Source organism: Nomia melanderi, chromosome 1 (genome assembly GCF_051020985.1).
Source record: "Nomia melanderi isolate GNS246 chromosome 1, iyNomMela1, whole genome shotgun sequence".
Lineage (NCBI taxonomy): Eukaryota > Metazoa > Arthropoda > Insecta > Hymenoptera > Halictidae > Nomia > Nomia melanderi.
The window spans coordinates 32,252,450-32,272,592 of record NC_134999.1 but is presented as its reverse complement, the minus strand read 5'-3'; the positions used below and the strand labels follow the sequence as shown (position 1 = coordinate 32,272,592).

At 43.7% G+C, this 20,143-nt stretch overlaps 1 non-coding gene across 1 annotated transcript; it reads left to right on the top strand.

Moving 5' to 3' along the window:
- The first annotated feature begins 2,511 nt into the window (after positions 1–2,511).
- On the top strand, positions 2,512–2,585 carry TRNAI-AAU (transfer RNA isoleucine (anticodon AAU)). The gene has a single exon. It is a non-coding gene; the product is annotated as a tRNA-Ile (tRNA).
- Positions 2,586–20,143: the final 17,558 nt, after the last annotated feature.

Below are 20,143 nucleotides of genomic sequence, written 5' to 3'. Positions count from 1 at the left end.
AATACTGTAAAATTAACACTGAACTAGTGTCAAAATCACCAGCAACATTATGCACATTTAATCATAATAATTCAGCAGTTATCCCGCTACCAACCGACGAAGCCTCAATGCACCTCACAAACCTCTACAAAGTCGAAAAGAAATTCAAATGCTTAAATAGTAAAAAATCGGCTGGAAACGACAACATTCCTAATATTGCCTTGAAAAACCTACCGAGAAACACAATTCTCCTGTATACAATATTATTTAATAACATGTTAAACCACTCATATTTTCCGGTAGAGTGGAAAAACGCAAAAACCATAGCTATCCTGAAAAAAGGAAAAGATAAATCTAATCCTTCTAGTTATAGACCTATCAGCTTATTATCAAACATCGGTAAGGTATATGAAAGAATAATAAACGACGCTATAATAGAAGAATGCCATAAAAAAGAAATAATTCCGGAGAATCAATATGGTTTTCGTAGACACCATTCCACAATACATGCAATTAACAAACTCGCATCAGATGTCTGCTGGGCACTGAATGGCCACAAATGCGTTGGTGCTTGCCTGGTAGATTTGGAAAAAGCGTTTGACACCGTGTGGCTACACGGCCTCATTTATAAACTAAAAAAAAAAGGGTTCTCATTAATGCTAATTAAAATAATAAAGAACATGATCAGCGACAGATCATTTCAGACCAGCTTAGGGAAAGAAATTTCACAAATTAACTTCCAAATCAATAACGGATTACAGCAAGGAACAATAAACTCCCCAATCCTATTTAATATTTACACAAGCGACATACTAAAACTTTTCGGTCCCGATAACACATCCTGCTCATTGCTAGCATACGCTGACGACCTTATTATTTATAGAGCAGATAATTCCCCCAAAGAAGTCCAAGCTACTCTTCAGATTGCAATCAAAAAAATATTTAATTATTATAAGGCCTGGAAGTTCAAAGTCAACACAGACAAATGTGAGTCTATACTATTCAGACCATCATGTAAATCGGCTTCCTATTCCATTCAGAAATATCACAAAAACTTTGAACTTGTAGGAGTTGAAAGAGGCGAGAAACCCATCATAAACAAAACAGCAGTCAAATATCTCGGAATGTTACTGGACAATAGATTTTTATTAAATGTTCATCCCTTAACACAACTGGGCAAAGCCAAAAAAGCATTTGCAGCAAATGCACGAATATTCCACTCGAGAAAACTAAACACAAAAGTAAAAATAATCTGCTACCAGGCATTAATAAGACCAATAATGACTTATGGTTGTGAGATGTGGTACAACACGGGAGCATCTCTAATGGAACGATTCAGGGTATTCGAAAGACGGTGCCTCAGAGCATGCGTGGGCATATACAGGTCAGAAAGTTCGAATTTTAAAAAATATATTAGAAACTCCATAATATACAACCGAGCGAATGTAAACAGAATAGATAACTTCATTATAAAATTAGTTAGGAACTATTTTGCCAGAGTTTCAGAAATACAAAATAATAGCCTTATCTTCCCGATCGCCTTCCCCGACGAAAATTACATTAGAAATTCGCTAAATTCAGGCTTCATCCCACCAGAAGCGTTTATATTTCTGGATAAAAATGGATACATTCAAAATAGTAACGCAGTGCCGTTGTTGTACCACACTCCCAGACACATGTCAAAAAAAGCTATTACCTACCAATCCCCCCTTAAAGAAGTGAATCTCAACCTCCAAAGACTTGTATATAATACAGACATTCCGCAAAGGGACCAGGTAGAATCACAAAGAATGAAAACTGACTGTAAGAGATACTGGTGGCTAGCTGACCAATATAAACCCCCATAACGCTAATCTTAAGGTGCAATATAGCTTAAGTAAATATGAACCAAACCAAATGATTGTAAATATTGTAAATAGTCTCCACATAGATTTAGTAATTCTTTGTTAAAAATGTAACCATAGTTCATAAGATAGATGTAAGTTATTTCCCTCTCTCTTTCACTCCTTTCCTCCTTACCATTGTATATACCTCACTATTTCTATCACTCCCTTCTTCTTCACTCGTATTTTATAAGCTGCAAATACATATGCTAGTTCCCTTTTTAATGAGGGCATTTTAGGGAGCATTATTAAAATAAGTAAGTTTCTGTATACTCGTAATAGCAACGTACCTGAAAAAAAAAAAATAAGTACAAACGAAGGGTGAATCAGAGTCACTCCTCGTAAAATGAAACCCGTCCCGAATAAGACTGATTTGGGTGCCTTAACCGTATAAGTCTAAAATTATAATCCGTAACCATATATTACTTTTTGTTTATTTAAAGTTAAGTTATCCTGTAATATTTATTTAAAAGCCCTAAATAAACAATTTTTAAAACGTTAAAAAAATTAGCTCAGTTGGTTAGAGCGTCGTGCTAATAACGCGAAGGTCGCGGGTTCGATCCCCTCATGGGCCAAAGTTTATTTTTTTATAAATTTCTGATTCGTCATCTCCAGCATGAGAATTGTAAAATCGACAGCGCTGGTCGTGGGCCCATTAGCTCAGTTGGTTAGAGCGTCGTGCTAATAACGCGAAGGTCGTGGGTTCGATCCCCCCATGGGCCAGATTTATTTTTTTCTAATTTTGATTACAATACCGAAGAAGCAATTAATAGAAGTATTCAAGTGAATAGCTTCTCTTTTGTTTTAATTGATAATTCGAAACATGCTTATACTTAAAAGACTCTAATATTATTATCCACATAGATTAGACTCTAGACCTTAGAGTCTAGAGTCTAGACACATTGAATAAACGAATATCCATAAAATCGTGACTTTTGAAGCGGCGCTATTATTGAAGGAGGCTATGATTGAAGAAAACAGGAAAGTGAAGGAGGAAGGCGTTTCATTCGGGATCTATCAGGGGTCTCGTCAGTGAGGCTTTCTAGTGGACCTCTGTTTTACACGCAGGGTCAAACGTTGAAGGTTCACGGAAGGTATTTATATAAATCACTAAGGACTGAGCAAGAAGCCGTCTATTAGCAGAGTGTGCAAAGGTGCAGCCACACTTCGAAACACTAATTACTTTTATTCTCCCAAGTAGATTGCAAAACTTCAATCACATAAGGAAGTGAAAAATGTTTTCAGAATTAAAAAATACAATGTCCAACGTTACGAAGCATTGAATCAATATCAGAAAAATTAAAGCACATCATTTTCCCTTTAAAAATGTTGCCAACATCTGTGTAACTCTTCGCAGCTGTCATTCGCAAATAATACCGTATCAAGCCGACACCGGTCGACTTCGGTACCGATAAAACGGCGATTGCGCTTCGGATCGCGATAACGGCGCCCACGATCCTCGCGTTTCGCAAACGGCTCGATACGATCTTTCACCTCTGGAAAGTTCACATCGCCGGGGCAATCGTTCGACGGATTATCATAAAAGCGTGGTGCACGCCCGCGGGGACGACGTATTCCGCACGAAAAACTCACCGGGGAATGGCCCGTTCGCGCGGGAGCCAATAAAAAGATGGCCGGTTCTCACGTGGCGCGCGAGAATCCTGTTCACGGGGCGGCGGGGAAAACGAATTTCGGCGTAATAACCGATGAATCGTGAACGCGCGGCTCACGAATCCGTTTCACTGGGAGCCGTTCGACCGGCATAAAGGACGCCAATAAAGTTCCGCCTAAGTATATCTAATGACATCATTTGAACGGTGAGCGTAATAAACTGGCACAAAGGAGCGGGGATTTCGTCGAGAATGTAAAAACGCAGGAACGGCTTAAGGAACGGGAGAAACTGACTTCTGGGCAGACATCGGTTGCCGGTTTCCAACGTCGAACCGTTTCGAATCGAATTTCGAGCAAGGATAAAGCTAAAAATTCGACGTGCAACATATTTTCATCTTGCATCGTTTCGGTCAATTCGGTTGCTTCGAAGTATAATCGAATTGCCTCTGTCTGGAACAGAGAAATTCCAAAAATAAAGGATTCAATCCTTTCTACCCAGAACTGTGCCACTTCTAATTTTTACTGTAACCTGCACCGTGGGTATATACTTCGAGACTATACAAGTAACACATAAATTATGTTTAAATATTTTTTAGCAGGCTGCAACTATCCACGTCGCCGGTACCTGCGCTTTCAATTCTTCTTCCGAAGATAGATGACCAACGGTAACGGAAACAATTACACGCGGGGAACAAGATTAAAATCCGCCGGGATCAAAGTCGACAGTACCCTCATGCCATGCCATTCACATTACATTACCGGCCATACTCGCGAAGCATTTCAATGATCTCAGCAAGCCCGACCCCTGTCACCGTTAAGCACTCAATCAAGCCCGACTGTCCGAGCGAAACAATACGCAAATGAAACGACGACGCAGGTGGGTGGGCGGCGCTGGCGATAATATGCATTCGAACCGGCGATCCTCGCGAACAGAGACACGTAGACGGTGCGCGGCACTCAAGAAGTCATCATCGCTGGATCCCTGTAATCATGAGCTCATTAGTCGCCCAGCCGCCGGATGAATTGCCGCTGCCGTGGATCTGCGGAAAGCTCAGTAGTCCCTGCTTAACCCTTGTCGTCTGATGCTAGATCACTTTGGAGCTGGGTTTCCTGGATGTTGCACGAAGTATGTAAAAATAATAAAAAAAGTAACTTATTAGTACAAGTGTGAAGAAACACATGAATTATGTATATCTTTCAATACATACATGTTTCTATAAATATCATTACTATTGTAAATATCACTCATGCTATGCTTAGTATCAATTTTTTCATATTCTCAAACAATCCAATCGAACAACTCACTCACACTCTGCGCCTTAGTCGTCCTTAACATCGTCGCTCCGCATTACGGTAAAATTAACCATAATTTAGTAGAATAAACAAAGCCACAATTGATCTAGTTAGAGGCCATCGATAGCCTCCGCAGCGTTCAGCAACACCTCCAGCTAAGCGAGGGTAAAACAAGCACTACCGTGAAGCGATTGTTTCGCGAAACCATCGGCGATCATCATCCGAACGAGTCAGCGAACGCTAGGGATCGTTTTCACGAAAGACGCCACGGTTGCCGCGTAGTGTCCAGTGAAGAGGATGAGGCCGGATGGAATTCCTCGTCTCCTCTCGGGCTTGAAAACCGAACGACCGTAATCTTGGGCTATCTAACGTTGTAAATGTAGCGAGGTGATGATTTGCGACCTCCCTGCAGCGCGGCTGGGCCGGCAGAGGGGGGGACGAAGGGAACAGCCCAGGACCCTGGACCCTTAGATTCAATTTCGCGGGGCGTCAACGGCTGACGCGACGTCCGCCCACCTTTTGCGGGACGTTGATGTACGACACGGTGCACCGGGCCGGACGGACGCGTGAAACTTGGACGATTTGCGTGTGGATTGTTTTCGACCGGCCAAAACGATGGAAAGTAATATGTTCTTTTGCTTTCTTTGGCAGCCTCGGCCAGTCTTGTTTGCAGACGCCACGATGGAGAGAGTGAAGAGGGTGAATAAGAGCCGGATAACCGTTCGGCGAGGCTGGCGCGGCGCGGTGGTGGGATGTTCCGCCGGATGTAATTGAATCTGTCGAAACGGAGCCGTGTATGTTTTTTGGGCCGACTGATTAACCGCTTGCATCGCGATTTGATTCGGGCCTCGGTGTCTACCGAACGATATTCGGTTTTATTGAGTTCAGTTTGAAGTTGATTGTATTAGTTTGAGTGTGTATTGCGGGGGTGATGGATTGAGGATTGAATGATGTAGGATATTCTTGTGTCTTTTTTCAATCAGTGGAGCATTGTTCGTGAATAGTAAATTTTTATGGAAATTAGATATGTAGGTGATTTTGTGAAGAAAGGGTGTTGAAATAGCTACTCTCGAGAACGTTATTGTGCAAATGTTTGTAATTATGAAGCTAACTTGAATGGAGCAGGGGTTTTTAATGTTCTCTTTTGTTATTTTTACCCTCTTTCTGGTTCACGCCTAAAGTGGGTATCGCATGTTATGATACACCCTGCACGATAATATATTCAGCAATTTGTTAATTCAGTATCGGTGGGAGTTATCAAGAACGGATAACCATCCGATACGCTCGATACTTTTGACAGTCTAACATTAAGTGATTCACTGTAATTACAAAATTGCATTCGTCCCAAAGAGGAGCAGTATCTTTCTTTAATAAGCACGAACGGATAATTTTAGCGTCGCACTTGCCCATCCGCTAAGAACCTCGGTATACAGGGTGATTCTAGCGACTGAGACCGCCTGCAACTCGCTTTAGACTTCAAAAAAATGTTAACGTTTGCAATAGTACTCTGAAACCCTCCCTTTAACGATACCGTGCTACGTGTGTCGTATAAATCGATTCCTTGAACCATTACTCATAAATAATTGACTTCCAAAAGACCTTACCTTGCAGCAATTACACGAAGAACAGTTCCAAGAATCAATTCAACGAAACAAAAATGGTATAGTGCTATTTAACTATTTACCACACTTCTTCAAAAAGCGACAGCAATGTACAAGTGTACATATACACTTACATATAAAATATTCCTACTAATAATAAACTCAGCTTCAAAAGCCATTCACCAATTGTTACCAAACAATCATTTACCCTCCTACGACTACTCCAAACTCAACACCAATTTTCAAGCGCGATACAACTGCACAGCAAAATATTCATACTAAGATAACAAATTCGTCAAACCATCATTCCTCAAAAGCCGTTCGCCAATTTCCACGGTCACAGAAGCGGAGCGGTTGTTAGAACCACCCTGTATCAGCGTTTTCCATCGGCGCACACGTACGATACACGCAGAGGCCGGGATAGTTTCACTTTTACCCTGAAACCCGTTTCCAGATCGATCTGAAACACGTCGTTGTGGAACGACCAATTACGGCACATCCATAATTACGTTGTTCCCATAAGCGTAACCGCGGCAAGGAGTCCGCTCGCTCTACACAACGCTCGTAAATAGGCATATACATGCACGCGCGAAGGAGATAGATCCGCGGCTTGTAGGCGAGTGGAAGCGATTGCGTGCGCTGACGGTTGCGTAACGACAGGCTAGAGCCTGTATCCGCACCCTCTCGATAATCGGTACCTCCGTCGGGCGGATCTGCAGATCTTCCCGCGCGCCGCGCGCGCAATCGACCGTGCCCCGCATCGCGTGCATCGCGTTCACGGCATCGACGGGCCGCCATGTTTACGGGCCGCGATCCGCTTCTCTTTACACGTTATGAAATGTAAATTGTGAAACGCGGTCCGAAGGGACACGCCGGAGGGGTGGAAGGGATGAACGTTTCTCACGGTTAGGTAGCGGCGGAGAGGCTCACCGTGAGTTATTGCACACTTAAATCAACGGTACGGCTCTCGATGTCCGGCGTCTTAATTAACGCACTGCGCCGGCCGTGTTGCTAGTTTACATTTCGCGCCAGGCCGCTTAATCGCGCATCGCTGAAATTAAGGGACTTTTTTCCCTCGTCGATCCACCTGGTCTCTCGTGAGATCTGGTCGCTGTGAGAACGGAAGCGATGTTTCTGACCTGCCGATGATCTTTCGTGTGATGCGGGCTGCAAGAGATGTGCAGCTCGCTCGCTACGTGCGTGGAAGTTAGAGGATGCGCCGGTGTTTCCTTTCGAGTAGTTAGTTTCACCGTTAGAAGCATGACGAATTGGGTTAGTTGAGATAGAGTAATTAGGAGTTTCGAGGGAGATGAGGATGAAGTTTGGAGGCACCGAGGTTTCATCTTAAATACGGTTTATATGGTCGCTCCCGTGCGTTTTATTTCGACAAGTTCTCGTGTACGATTCCTGTAGATAAGAATGCAGAGTAGTTTTATTTCAAAGCTTCGCTGCTCATAACTCTAATAACCCATAAACTCTCCGAACTTTAGCAGTCCACTAATCATCCGTCCGGAGTTATATAGTTTCAAAGCCTGCGCAGGCCGTCGAAGAATCTAAAATCAATTTCTTTCAATCCAGATAAGCAGATTACACGGTGCACGGCTCGGTGAACCCAATTAATTTCATTCTGGGCCGCGAGTTCCATCGGCCGCGCGCTGAAAATCGAGCAAATCGAGAGAACATCCTCCGACGGGATCCCCCTCTGGACCCAGCTGCGCGCATTGGACCTCTTCCGCAACAATCATTAACAGGGCGCAGATTAATTAGAATTTCAAATCGTCGTCCGTGGCGCGCCATAAACAATTCGCGTCTCGCTCCGGGGCCCTCGTGTGAACGGCAATATCCAAAATCGAAGCGGCGTGAGCGCGAGGAAGGCAAGGAAACCGGCCACTCTCCGCAGCTTGGCACGATGATCGTCCCTGTCGGCCGGTTCCGTGGCGGTGCGCGCGTTCCCTTCGCGTCATTTACAAGCGGCAAGTGGTCCGTCGTAAATTCGACCTCGTATCGCCGGCTGGGATCGTATTTATCTAACAAATAATTATTCCCGATTATCTCGCGGGTGATGCATGCCTCGGCAAACAGAGATCAAAGATACGGCGGCCGACATCACCGTGGGCCTTTGTTTAACGCTTAAACCAAGCCGAAAGGCAACGGTCAACAATTTTCGCCTTTATTTACGACGTGGTGGGTGCACCGCGCTGCACACGCGCGAACGCGAAACCCTACGGGTTACGTGGGTGTTGATGCAAGGGTTAGAGCGCGCCTATTACCATCGGCTGCCTTCGGGGGGTGGACTACCCCGAGGACCGGTGCAATCAAATTTTAGAGTTATTGCCGTGCGACTGCACGTGTTCCTATTTGGCCGGGACGGCCGTACGAGCGGGCGGTTTCGGGATAAATGTGATTTCACCTCGTTCCGGGCCTCCCCCCCCCCCCGCTTGTGTATCGACGGTTTTTCGGCATGGGTGTGAACGGACGGATATTTATGTGACGTTAAGGTGTTCTTGTCTCGCCACGCTTGCGAGGATCGGTAGGTGTGTTCTTTAACGATTATGGTTTTCGCTGTTCCTTGGCAATCGATCGCATTTGACAATGAATTAGGGCTGTCGTTGCTGCTCTTAAGTTATTGGCGACGAGTAATTGTAAATTAAATTCTTGTAAATTTTGTGGTTTGTAGTATGATTAATTGGAAAGGAATAATTCAATGTGATTTTATTTTCTGTAGGTAATAATCTTGAACTGCTTGATGAAGGTTATAATCTTTCAATGTATTGATATCAATGTTTCTATATTCTTTATGATTTTTAGAGAACTCGATTTGAATTTTTATTATTTTTAGACGCTTCAATATGAAGCTACGTTCGTACGTAACAGGTTTCTTTTTTTCGATAGTATTTCAGGTGCACAGGAAAGGCTTGTCAACGTTTTCTACGGGAAAGTGTTATTCCTTGAATGGCAAAAAATGAAGATTAAACAAGGATTTCCTCGATGCAGGAGAAGACTGATTAATTGTCGCAGGAAGTAAGCGATCACATGTTTCTCTAAGCGTAAAGAAAAAATGGACCTGCAGCGTGTGTTATATTCATCAGCGGGAAGCTTCCCCTCTTAATGATTCACGCGTCGCCCGCACGGGAAACTAGAAATGATTAATGATCATTGAACTTTCATTGTCAACGTCCCGTTGTGACAGCTGGCCGTGTTTTCACAATTGCCGAACATCCTCTCTCCCCTTACATCTCATTTTCCTTAAAAACTCCGAACACTTACAGTCTTTTTCAAAAAATATAAGTACATTCAGTTAATTACATTCATTTGAAATTTCCATAATATATAACGTACTTATTATTAACATAATCATTGATCCTAGTATTACAAACCTCTACAATTATTTTTCCAAACTACATTTTACATAACAGACATTTCATTACTTTCCAGTACAATGCATATTACATAAATCAAACATAATTTTAAAAAACACACCCTAGTTACTCAAATATTACAAAATAAACAGTAATCTCTATTGTGGCACCGATTAAATCCTATATTTATGCGTTCAAATCCCGGACAATCCGGCGTTCGAAGAAGAAAACTAGTCGGACAAATATATTTCGCAGAAACTCTATAGCCGACGTATTTCTTTCGTGTTTCCGTAAACACAAATGGCGTAAATAGCCCCGAGAAATTTAACGAGGCATGCTGCAACGTCGGGACGCCTTATTAGACCGGATTTCGAGTTTTCGTCTGGCGTGTGACTCCGCCACCCACGCATTCAATCTTCGGAAAGCACGGTTCCGCGCACAACGCCGCCGCCCGGATCGCCGCTGGCCCTGATTCTCGCTGTTGCACAATGTCCCGGTATGAGGTCCAAGGTGTTCCCTCGACAATAGGAAAATGCACCGCGAAGAAGAAATCCTGACGGGACAGGCTCGAAAACCGTGATCCCATCGATTCACGGTTCACTTAGTTCGAGCCTTCGTTCGACATTTGTCGTACAACTCATTCTGAATGTTGTTGCACAACAATCGCCGCGTTTCAGGACACGCGAACCGGCCCGTTCTTTCCGTGCGCCTCAAAATGAGGTTTTGCACACTCTAACGATGTCTCGTGGCTGGTCCGTTCCACTCTATCATTTTACGTGACACCTTGAACGAATTCCGACGCGTGGAAGATGGATACGAAAAAGTTGTTAGAATGTTTGTTTCTAAGAATCCCCCTTTATTCTATTATTATTTGCAAACGTCGCGTCAGTAACCATCAAACAGAAAGTAAGATATGATCATGAATATTTAGAAAACTTCTGTTCTTCAAAATTATTAGTTATTCCAATGAAAAGTTCAGTATACAAAGTCTACCATTTCACTAAAATCAGTTTCTCAAATAGAGAAGCATTACTTCGAAAAAGAATTTATACTTCCAAGTATTTCCTTAACTTCCGTTAATATAAGCATTTGAGAACCACACGAATACCAAACGAATTATTCAATACGAATAACGCATTGTCTACTCGCGTCAACCATATCAAAAAATAATATTCCCGTCGAGCAGGAACATCTCTCATCCACTAAAAGAATCACTCTCCAAAAAAGAACAAGATTTCCAAGATCCAGGAATTTAGGTACGTGAACAGCAGTTTATAGGGACGCTGCTAAGGTGTTTTTAAGGGGCCCCAGAATAATTCCCTCATTTTTCTCCGTGACTTAGGCAATTTATCCTTTCGATCCGGGGCCGACCCTTTCCGGTGGACGACGACAGCCGGGTCGGTGCCACCGCGACGAGACAAGCCGCGTTTCAACGCCCACCGCCGCTTAAGGAACATGCCTGATTTAGTCGCGGCCGGGTGTGCCGTGATAAAGCCGGCGCGATTTTTCAGTCGCCGTCGCGCGTTGATAGGGGATGATAGCCGACGCCACGTGCGAACGAACGCGGCAACGCGCCGCGCTCCCCGGCCCATCAGCCACCCCATTTGTCGCGTTCGCCTTTAAGCGGTTCGAACGAAGGGTTGAAGACACGCCGGTGATACAAACGCGCCGGAAATTGCCAGTCGTTTATCCGCGCCCGTCACGGCCCCCGCTGAACGAAGTTCCGCGTTAATGGAAGCGGTTTGTTGCTTAACCTCGACGCGTGCGCGGGACACTGGAAATTGATGAGCGGATTGTGAACTTTATTCATTTATATCATTCGCTGATTGCCTCCGATTAAAGCAACGCGAAGCTGGAAATTTTCTTCCTGAGAGAATTTCGGTGAAATTCGTGGGAAAGGGGGATGTACGCGGTTTCAGGAGAGATTCGGGATTTGGGGTGTTAGTGAAATTGGATATGTTTGGAAAATAGTGATGATAAATGAGAAGTAAAATGTGAAGATAGTAAAGGAGAAATAGGATATAAAGATAAAATTGTGAATAATTATGAAATGCAAGAAACTTGAGGTGGAATTCTATGAACAATTGCTATAAATATCTTGAGCGTTTTATGTAACGCTTATTCTTTTGTAAGAAAGGTAACTAGGAACAATTATTAATTATTTGATATCACAACCTTTGCGATACAATATTATCTGCTTATTAAATATTTTTATTCGACACCGGTCGTCTTGCATATTATAATTGTTTTCAAGCAATTCAAAAGTGTTGGTTATCGGTGACAGACATGGCGTTCAGCGTGTTAACAGAAGAAATGTATTAAAGTTTTGAGTATACAGATTCACGAATTCTCTTATCATTCGTCTCCTTTCAAAAGTATGTATTCCTACGTTCAGCGTGCAGGTAGGTTAAGAAATGTTCTTTGCAAAGTTACATAACGTACGTCTCGTGGGGCGCGCAGAGAGCAGATGTCTCCCGGCAAACGACGGCAGAAGAAATATTTAACATACAGGACTGAAAGGGCCGCATTCCTAATTTTCAGTCTGGCCGACATCCAATCTGAGTCGTCGGGATCCACAATGCCGCTCTATTTCCTTGACGCGTATACAATCGCGTCATAGTAATCCTGTTAGGAGACGCTTCGCTGGCCAGAATACACCCCGCTGGGAGCAGAAAAAGGGGGTGCCATCTCTCAGTCGGAACCGACCAATCTCGGCCCACGTTTCAAGCCAACTCGATTTATCGCAAAATAGATTCTCCCTTCGCTTCGTAGGTAACTAGCATCGAGTTGACCCGATGCAAACGAAATAAACGTGGATTCTGCACGTGTGGAAATTATTTTTTTTCCATTTCCCGCATCGCGTGATTTCAAGTTGACGAGTTGTTACGGATAATAAACGGTTGTCATGTTAGATGATACATAAGAAAAATCGTTGATACCTTAATTCTAATTATCGTTAACACGCAACAATGAATAATAACTCGTTAGCACAAGTTAAGTTAACACAAGTTTGAAGTCTCTCTTATCTTCGTAAGTCAAATTTATAAAAGTACCAAGTTATTAATGACAAATATTTTGTAAGAGCAACACTACTTTGCAATTACAAAGCAAAATCTTTTATTCAATCTGTCACTAAGCTGAAAACTAAACAAAAATTTCATAAAACTCTGCGAACGTTAATTAAACTAATAGTTTCATCATTCATATCATCATCGGTAACTTGAAACAAAAACTTCTGCCCATCTCTCTTCGCGCGACGAAGTAATTCGAAAATCCACAATTCCACCGCAAACACCCGAAGTCCATCTTCCGTCCACGTGGCGCTCGGGGTAGCCGCAGTCGATACATCGCGTTAGAATAATTCGCGCTTTGTGAACACGTAAAGAACGAGTTTGGCAGACGTCCCGCGACAAAGGCGTTTTCCGTGTCCGATCCGCGGCCGGCGAATAATCCCCCGTAGTAAATTACACTTTAAAGGAGGCTTTCGCGAAGATCGGCCACGAGTCGCATTAAATCCCTTACACCCGGTATTGTGGAATTTGCTTGTAAACAAGATTTAGGGATTTGTCCCGTAGCCACGAAAATATGATAAGCCCCTGCGTTTCAGCCAGCGAACCCCTTTCCCCACCCCTTCGTTTCTTCGCCAACCCCCGAATCGGCTCGGACCGGGGCAGCGTCGTGTTTATGAAACGTAAAACCGTGAAAAAGCTTGCAAAGAGGATTTCGAACTTAACCCGTTGCCAAAGGCATACTGGTAGGGGGTGGGGGGAGATTGCTGGGTAAACTCGGGGACAGGCCGCGGTATAATGTCGCGGAACATAATATTTTTAATCCACTTTTTTCATCGAATATCAAGCACGATTCGGCCCGATCCAGGAAACTTAATATTCGATCGAGGCTCTCGTGTTCCGACCGATTCCCGTATTATTTCCCGGCAAGAAGGGATTTAACCGTGAATGCCTGTATAATTTTTAATCCCCGCCGTAACGTAACCGGATAGCGCCGATAGATCGAGGTTTATCGATCTTAAATTACCGATACCGCCGTTCGGGAATTGGGTCGCGTACACCTACTCCCACGAGCCTTTCGGATCCTCCTCTCCCGCCGGTCCGGCGTCCCTCCTCCCCTGAACGGGGGGAGGGATTACGCCCCGGCGAAGTGGATTCTCGATTAATCTCGGGGAATGAATTTTATTGCGAAAAGGCGATCACGTCGCGTCTTATTCTATTCCTGTCTCGAGCCCGCGATGTTAATAACGGCACTAAAATAATTAAAAAATTGAGTCCCGGGGAGGCCGGTGACGTGTACGTGGTTCGTTAAAAGTTATTTCAAAAGTTGAAGGAGTAATGAAAATGTGCGTGTTAATATATTTTGGTAGAATACCTTCTTGGAGATATGAAAATGATAGTAATTTCATTTCTCTAAATTGAAAGTTTCACGTTTATCCTGGTGAAATAGAGAAATCCGTAGATCATCTTCGTCTACGTGGTACTTCTAGTAACAATTGTATCAAGCTCCAAACGATATATTTTTTATTCCAAAAAAAAAATTTCTATTATAATTATCAACTTTAACTTATTACTGCTTCAATTTTCGATTACTCGCGATTACATTATAAGTACACAATGTTCCCAACCTGTACGCTAACGGCAGAACCCAACAAAAGTTTAGACACCAATGGAAACTCATGTCTAATACTCCATGGTCCTAGCAGAACGATCCACCTACCGCTGACATTTTGCACAAAATCCGAACAATGGGCAAACTTTCTTGAAACACGGAAAAGGTTACACTCCCGCGAGACTTCGACGCCCGCAGTGGGCGTGCGGAAACACAATGAACGCCCTGCTGGACCTGCGTTCCCGAAGATAAACGCCGATACGGTGGCTTTCACCTCTCGCCTGACACTTTCTATCGATAAAGCAATTTGATTAGGTCGGCGATCGAGAAAATGGCGGCCGTGACGCATTGCGTGCGCGTGTATGCATGTACAACACCGGTTGTTCCCTTATCGGAACCGATATTGTTACGCCGGCACAATGAACGGCGATATTAACAAAGCAAACAGAGGAAGCGTAACGAGGCCACCGCTTCTTATCTCATCGAACCAATTACCGGCGTAACAGAAACGAAATTAAAGATGCGTATCGATCGGACGTCTGTTTAACGCCGTCGAATTAACACTTTCTCGAGCCGGCGTGGCGAGTCAATTAAACGATCGTCGGATAAAGTTGATCGGCGAATTCAGGCCTGTCCGCCTGGGCCAACCGCGCGGCATCTTATTGTCGATGATTAGGTCGTCGCAATTATCAAAACACGATCATTCGGTAGATAACAGGCGAAACGAGCGCGGTATGATTACTGGAACCGCTGTGGCTATTGATGGAGCAAGGGTTGCGTGGAGGTATTGAAAGGATCCTGACGTTTGATTAAATAGGCTGTCATGTTTAATAATTTAACCGCTTCTTGTTAATTACATTGAATCTCATTTTTAGACGATTTCGACTACATTGTCGGTATCCTCGTCTAGTTAATCTCTAGACGATCTAGAAGCTCATTTCACTCGAGGATGAGGATAATAAAACTAGTCGTGGTAATGATTTAAATGAATGCTCTGAAACGGTTGCATAAATTCGATCACGGATGGTTGCGGAAAAATATAGATTTTTATGTACTCATCGTCCCGCTCTCCAATTAGAGAGGACTATAGCAGGATCGTTTCAGCACTATTCAATGCCACAGTTAATTAAAATCATATTAACGTAGGCGGTTCACCTCGCTTTTGAAATAGTGCAAATGAAATTCGATTCGAAGTCTCGGCGGTATTTACTCCGGATTTAATTATCGTCGAATGGGAACTCGTTAGTCGCAATTCGTCAAGATTGTTCATTATTCGTCCAAGGGCACGTACAACCTTCCGCGCTTAATTGTCCTGTATGCATAGGTTTAATTAAGGACTCGATCGTGTACGCTCGTTTGATGAATAGTCCCGGTGGCAAAGGTCCAACGGCCGCGCATCGATTCATCTCTGGCAGGCAACCATCGCGGAATAACCATTAATTTAAAAAGCTGCCCCCTCCCTACCGGGTAGGCGCACACGGAATCTCGCAATTACACAAATTATCGAATCCTGAGGGTCGAATTTCGATCGAGTTCGGTCACGACGCGATTTCACGACTCTCATCTGGCCGCGCTGGAGGATATGGTTATACCCGTAACGATGATTAAGTAATGAGCAGCTTCGACTCGCCGGACTTTTGCTTGTTTTCTGTTCCCATCGACTATGCACAGTGTCGGGGGGAAAATCATAATTACACTGTTTGGTGTAATAATTGCTCGACCGATTAAATAAATTGGACTCGGATGTAGGCATGAATATCTGTAGGTACAAAGAAAATTGATGTATCAGCTAAACGCAGCCATTGTTAGTACGGCTGGTTTGCTCGAGTATTTATGATATCAGTTTAATTCGATTAATGCGATTTAATGTGTGCATTGCCTTGCACGGAGTAGTAACAATGTTGTCGAAGTTAAATTGCGGTAATAACGAGTTTGAAGGAAGAGCACGAAGTTTTGAAAATTCAAACCTAATGTTTATTAAAATTCATGGAAATATATTCAGTGTCCGAAAGCAGTAAGATTGTTACAGTAATTGTCTTGCCAAATGACAAATGTTTCGTCGCTCTTGTTACACAAGAAAATCGATCACTCCGTATTGAAATTCGCATGAATTTACATTGCTTAATGATAACAAAGGTAACTGCACCGAACGTAATCCCAAGCCGAAGATCATCTGTAACGAACGGAATGAAGATGGGAAAGACCAAGGTTGGCAATCAAAAAGCCCATCAAAAGTCAATCGTAGGAGTTGAGCACTGATTACTATCATTACACTCGTCCTACGCATGCTAACAGTACCGAACAGCCGTTTTGTTCATTTTATGATTTCGTTCCGAAAATTGTATTCAATAACGGCTGTATGGAAACCTGCATCTGTATCGAATAATACAGCCTGATTATTGGCTGTCTAATAAACCACTTAATACCTTCATCATGTATAATTCGGTCTAATTTATGAACAACAATATTACAATTTAGAAAACGAGCCACGGATGATTGAAGGAAGAGCGAGGAAATAAGAAAATTAGATTACGAACCGAAGGAAAGTACGACGATCTCGATGAACCTAATCCCAATCGCAGATAAGACGAAGAGAGAACGTGAATGCAACAGATTTTCTCGAAAACAGATTTTCCTCGGTGGTCCAGCACGGCGAAACTTCGTATAGAAACAAACAGTGCGGTCACCAAGTGGCCACCGGAAAGATTTTCATAAGAATGCCCCTCATTGTTCCCCGGTTTAAAGTAACACAATAGTCTCGAAGACGCCACAATGGGATGCTTTAAACCAGCTACAAAGAGATCCTGCGTCTGGTGATTACACTTTCGTATAGATCGGTGCTCCGTGAAAAAGATTCACGTCGTATTTTGGAAACCGCTGGGATTCGTCTATCGGCGATCTTCTTTGCGAACAATAACAACGAATCGTAGTCGGCTTACGCTCTCCGGTTTTGGCTTCGAGACCGCGCCACGATTTTCTTGTTTTCACGTTTCCACGACACGTGGCACGCGATGGTGGGCTCTTTTTCAGGGATCCGCATCATTGTTTCGTTGATCCGAGCAGAAACTGCGCGGTAGAATCAGTAGCTTGCTTCCAGTTCAGTTTGTAGCCGTGGGCACATCGAATTTAAGAAATTAAATATTCATTTATTTATTAAACGTGCATAATCTTCAATTAACTATAAATGTTCTCTAGAAATCCTCCGATGGTCAATGCCTAGACACGTGATCGCAGTATCACGAATCATAAATATTTATTATTCGATCAACTTGTGCTCAGCCCGCTTCGTTTTTGATGATTTTCAACTTTTTCTTTACAGTTCTCTCGCGAACGGGCTCATTTATACAAAATTCAGTGTAATAGCAACAGTTTTTCGCGATTATCAGACTCTAAAGTCTTCCGTTGACAACATATACAAGAAAAGTCATTAAAAATCACGTACTCCACAACATATCTGAAAATCATCCAAATCGAAGCATGCGCGTCGACAACTTCACTATTATTCGACACAGTGCAATATAGAAGTGTTAATCTTCTTCCATGGAACAGCGGATTGCAGTTGATAAGGAATAATTAGAAATGAATCAATGTATACAGTAATCGTACGCGGTCGATCGATGATTTACGCTGATCATAGATCCATAGTGTGGGCACTAAGCGACGAGAGTCATTGGAGTAATATGCGCCTCGCGTGTTTTACAATATCCAGCGTCCGCCTCTCATTTTACTTTACAACGAAGCGGCCGATAGCAATCGTTAATAGGGGATTCGTTTAATTAAAGTACCTAGGATTCCGATTCCAGAGGCCGGTGGGGTCAACGCGGCTGCACGCAGCCGCCGCGGGAAGAGGGAGCGTTGTTTCTATTCCACGGAGAACTGGTTCTGCCATTGGAAGAGGCGAGCGCGAGCCGCGCGTGCCACTCGCGTGTGTCACGTGTGTCCCTCCGCAGAGGTAACAGGTAAGCGGCGCGCCTGGAACCTCAGGTAAATACGCTGCGGCTCTTCGCTCGCCGGCCGACCGATAAATCGCTGCACCGAATTCGGGATTATCGTGAAATTGAAAGTGAAATTGGCCAACCGGCAATTCTTTCTCTCTTTTCTTTGATAATTAATTTACTTGGCTCGATGAGTACGATAGTTAACACTAGAATTACCGAGTATTTAATACGATTAATGTGTAATCCCCATAAAAATTGCAATGATAGATCATTCTCGGATTCGTCAGACATTCGATATAGTATTAAAATGAAATTGCAAAGCAAAAAGATCAAAATCAGTCATTTCGACCGGTACGGTAGTTCTAGCGTTAATAATAGATAACACTGTGATTCGTTAATGAATGTTTATAGAATAGCCTTTATCGTGAAATCTTCAAAGTTCAGCTTATATAACTCCAATGTTACTGCTAAATCTACAATAATTTATTTCATAGATTATATAGTTACTGTATCAAATCTACAGAATTCTGGAAACCGTTCGATACTAGTATTAAATGACGAGACATCGAAGTGCTAAATTATACTTGAACATGACAAAATTAACGACACATACATTACAATCTCTCCCCTTTCTTCATTCGCAAAATCGCTGAATCCCCAAGATCTCCGCAAGTTCCTCGACACCGACGCCCAAAGGCAATCAAAAAGGAATTCCAAAGACGCATTCTTCATCCTGCCGTGCATGATGCAAGCGGGTGAACTGATCAGCCCCGGGAACGGTCACGCTAAACTGGCGTCGCATGTCTCGCGATCAGAAATTAAGCACCTGTCCATCCCTGATGGCGGCGTGTCACGGCAGCGCCTCGCCGGTACACGGATCCGATCCGCAGGCGAGCGGCGAGCGTGTTCTCACAATTATTGCCGGTTTTATTGCGTAACCACGTTTCTCGGGTAGCGGGGAGCGGCGGCTTCGAAGGGAATCGCATAAAATTAGCATTTCCATCGGCGTACGCCGCTTCCCACGGTGCGGTACCCGCGCCACGTACGTATCGGGCTTTTGCCTACGTGGAATAATAAGGAGCATCCGCGACGCGGCGCCGTTCCTTTGCCCCGGCCGGGAATCGGGGGAATACGTGAACGTAGAATTCCGCGCGTCCGTGTCAGTCCGCGGCGTGCATCGCAACGTTCTCCCGCGAGCACACGCACGCATCGCTAATGGAGTGCGCCGCACCGCGCAGATTAAAGGCCGGCCGACCAACTTCGGTAAGTGTCGGCTCGGTTCACGGTTTCATCGGTGTTTCTTGAAATTGTAAATAAAACTAGCCCGACGGACAAACCGACTGGCTCTCGCCAAGGCTGCGAACCTGCCGAGGTGTGGCGATCGTCCCCTGCAATTTGTCTTCATGTGGCGCTCGCGGTGGGTACTTTCGAGGGTACTTCGGTGCTAATAGTTCACCTGAAGAAGATTGGCGTGCTCGACGAGGATTTATGTTTGATTCGAAGGTTGAACGTTGGTATTTTGAACTAACGTTTTATTTCGATTCGAAGTTCACGAATGAATGAGATTTGTCTGAAGATATCAATGCATCGGTAGATTGATTGTTACGAATGAGATGCAAGTATTTAGTTACCATTATTTTATTTCCGCCTGGAGATAAATCAAAGGTAAAATACTGAAGCTATAAAGATATAATAGACATCGAAACATTAACATAAACCGAGAACGGTAATAAAATCATTTCTAACGAGCTCCGGTCAATCTTCCCTCCAAAATCGGCCGCACTAAAAACGAAGCACCGCGACACGCCATTTACATCTCAAACCTCCGCAAACCTTCACTTAAGCAATCCCATTAGACT